At 44.0% G+C, this 3,725-nt stretch overlaps 1 non-coding gene across 1 annotated transcript; it reads right to left on the bottom strand.

Moving 5' to 3' along the window:
- Positions 1–874: 874 nt before the first annotated feature.
- On the bottom strand, positions 875–949 carry LOC129478141 (small nucleolar RNA SNORD60). Its single transcript, XR_008656300.1, has one exon. It is a non-coding gene; the product is annotated as a small nucleolar RNA SNORD60 (small nucleolar RNA).
- Between the last annotated feature and the right edge of the window lie 2,776 nt (positions 950–3,725).

The following is a 3,725-nucleotide window of genomic DNA, read 5'->3' as shown; positions in this document are numbered from 1 at the left end:
TCCCTCTCTTGCATATTTTCTCTTTCACTATTTCCCTGTCTTCAAGTCACAGACACACTTAGACACCCCCTGCAGAGAAAGTCAAACCTCTGCAATGCCACCTTTGCAAGCTGAAGGAGTCTCCCCTTCCTTTCCCCATCCCTTAGGTGCGTGTTCCACGGTCTAAACATTCTGCCTCCTCAGTCTCTGGATAGCCTCGCACCAGAACTGCTTCCTCAAGGCCCCCACTGACCTCCTCACCTCCTCATCAGGTGGTCTTTCACCCTCACTGTCCTTGACCCTGCCGACCAGCCACCCCCTTCCTGGCGCTTCCCCTTCCCACAAAGCACCCTGTGCTCCCCTCTCTGGGCGTTCCTCCCAGCTTTCTCAACTGGATTTCTTCTCTACCTTCCCCCATGGCCTCCTAAGTAGAGATCTGTCCCTTGGCCCAGTTCTTTCCCACTCTCTCCATGTCGACTTTCTTTGACCTTCTCAGACCTCCTAGGCCCCAGCTAGCACTCTCTGAAGAGGACTCCAGCGCGTGAACTCTCCTGGCTCACTGTCAGCTGTGTGGAGTATCTCCCGTGTGTTCTAACCTGTGTGTGCCAGCAGACACCCCTGCTCACCATCAGCCCACTGAGATGCTTATGCCCGTCACACCGCCTTCTATCTCGAACTCTATATTTCTATCACGTAAGCCAACATCCTTCCAGCCACCCAACCATGGAGTTATCTGCAGTCCTCCTTGCATTCTTTGCCAGCCCTGGAAACTATTTCATTCTTTTTGCTGCGAATCATGCTCAAGCCATTACTGCACTTCTCCCAAACACTAACCTTCCACCTGCCTTGCCTCCCACCCCAAGTATCTCTCTTTTTTCTTTTTTTTTCCTCCCCCAAGCCTCAGTCTTGCAAGACTGCAAGTGCAGCTTTCATAGGAGGTGTCAGAAATTAAAGCAATTCATCACAGCCTCTGAAGTGTCTACTTTTTCTAACACAACTGCCTGGTCCATCTTCCTAAATTATAACATACAATTCCCAAATTCAAAAGCCACTGTCAGCCCCCACAGCCACTTCTCGCATTGCTCTCTGTAGAGTTCAGTCTCCTTCTCTTGGCATCTGAGCCCCTTGTAAGTCTTGTCCCAGCCATTTTTGCAGCTTTATTTCCTACTCCCCTTCACATGGACTGCATATTTCCTCATAAATGGAGTATCTGCCACTACCCAAGCAGGCCCTGGACTGCGCTACCTCTAGGCCTTAGCTCACACAGGTTCTTCCCAGAGTACCCTTCCTCACTTTCCATCTCTATTTGTCAAAATCATTTGAGGCCCAGCTCTAATCCACCTGCCAGGAAGCCTTCCCAGATTCCTGCTTTTCTGTCATGCCCATTAAAACCATGGGCATACATGCCCCATCTTTCCACTAAACTATAAATTCCTTTAGAGAGCAGGCCATACCTCACCCACTGATGAATGAGTGCCACCCAGCCCATGCTACCCATGCAATAATTATTCGCTCTGATAAATTCATTTGCTGAAATAAATTCTCCTGGAGTCAATTCAAAACCTCCCCTGAAATTAACCTTGATCCCTTTCTTCCAATGTTCTCAAATTTTTCTTAGACCTAAATTTCCTCTCCTCCTTTGAATTATCTAGGTAGACTTGCAAGGTGTCCAGTGACCACAACATCCATCTTGAAACTTCAGGAAAGAATAATAATCCAGTTCAGATGAAATAATAGAATAATGTTACATGAAGGGATGTTTGTGAACTATAAAATGCCCAACGGAGAAATGCTGCTTGAATATTTAATTAGCAGTGATGCAAGTGATATGGTTTGGCTGTATCCCCACCCAAACCTCATCTTAAATTGTAATTCCCATAATCCCCACGTGTTGTTGGAGGTAATTTAATCACGTGGTAGGGGGCGGTTATCCTCATGCTGTTCTCGTGATAGTGAGTGAGTTCTCATGAGATCTGATGGTCTTATAAGGGGCTTTTCCCCCTTTTTCTCTGCACTTCTCCTTGCCGTCACCATGTGAAGAAGGATGTGTTTGCTTCCCCTTCTGCCATGGTTATAAGTTTCCTGAGGCCTCCCCAGCCCTGCAGAACTGTGATTCAATTAAACCTCTTTCCTTTATAAATTACTTAGTCTCCAGTATGTCTTTATTAGCAGCATGAGAACGGACTAAGACAGTAAGAAACTGAAGGAGCCACGAGGAGAGCCACTCCTCCTGACGTTTCAGTTCCCCAAAAGCTTGGGGTCTCCTGTTTCTATAGCCAGGGAAGGAGACAATTTCATTTCCAGTGTAGAAATAGAAGATTTACTAAAGTAAAGTGAATTGGGCAAGTCGGCACATTGATAGGGTGGAGGAAGCCAAACAGACTCTGAACAGGACCAGCTTCAAGAGTATGCAACTTGGGCAGGCGTGCACAGCCCAGTGCTCAGAACAGAGCACTGACTTAATGCTTGACTGTCGCCATCTTGAAATTTCTAATTTTTGAACAAAGACTCCCACATTTTCATTTTGCACTGGGCCCCACAGATTACACAGCCAACCCTGGTCTGGACCTTCGATGTCAGAGGACTGAAGGATGAAGAAGCGCTGAGGAGGCGATATCAGTGAGCTGCCACATATCTAATGTCACTTGATTAGCAGGGAGGGGAATTCTTCTCTGAAGGGAAAAAGTTACATATTTGCTAAAAAACATGATTCAGGTTACTGCTCTTTTTTGTAAGCCAGCCTATGAAGGCACTATAGGAAACCTTCTTGTCTAGAGGAGGGAGGAGTAGAATTTCCATTCAACTAAAGATTTCCATGTGGAATCACAAGACCAATTAAAAGTTATAATATGCAAATGTCTCTAGCATGTATGCTCATAAATGTGTTTACAAATACTCCAGGGTGGCATGTCTTGACTGCAAATTATGCAGCCTCCAGTCTTTTGGAATATTTCTCAAATTTTCCTTTTAGAAAATGGCATTATATGGCCATAAATAGTTTACATCCATAACCTGCAAGTTTCCTTCAGTTCCCTTCAGTGGAATATCTTAGTAAGGGATCATGTATGTCTGTCACACCTGTGAAAGCATTTCTCTGTTAATTAGAAGAGCTAAGAAACCTACATTTTCTAGGCAAATGCCTGCACTGGAGAAACTACAGGGTTTAACTACAATATTTGTCTTGTGACTCATTTTGGCTTTGACAGTTTGACTACAATAATTATCACTTTCTTAGGCAATATTTAATGAAGATAATAAGATAATCCTGTGCACTACTGCACTTTCTCATTGAATCTTTTTAATCCATTATAGGAATGATAGAAAAAAAACAGTGAAGTTGTTATTAAGCTAACTCAAGACTGAATTTTCATATACGTTACCAAAAAAAGGTGCTTCACAATATATTATTTTAAAGTGCAGATATACCATACTTATTTGTGTAGTGGGACTTTAAAACTTATCTGAATGAAAGCACTAATATTCTCTTTTGGGGTGGTGGGGGGCTTGCTCTCATTATTTAGGAAAATATCTTGATCAGCTGCTTGTGGGGTTGAAGGAAAGATCCTCTCACTCAAGTTGACTTAGAACAAGTTAACAAGACACAGGTGAGATGCTCTGTACGGGGGAGTCAAGAAGAGGAGAGAAGCCAGGACAGAAAAGTTGAAGGAGAGCGCCCCAGGGACTTTGAAACACAGAATAGCTATTATAAGATTCAATTTCAAGTTGCAAATCAATTCTGTGTCCCC

Source organism: Symphalangus syndactylus, chromosome 2 (genome assembly GCF_028878055.3).
Source record: "Symphalangus syndactylus isolate Jambi chromosome 2, NHGRI_mSymSyn1-v2.1_pri, whole genome shotgun sequence".
Lineage (NCBI taxonomy): Eukaryota > Metazoa > Chordata > Mammalia > Primates > Hylobatidae > Symphalangus > Symphalangus syndactylus.
The sequence above is the reverse complement of the archived record's forward strand: the minus strand, read 5'-3'. Positions and strand labels throughout refer to the sequence as shown.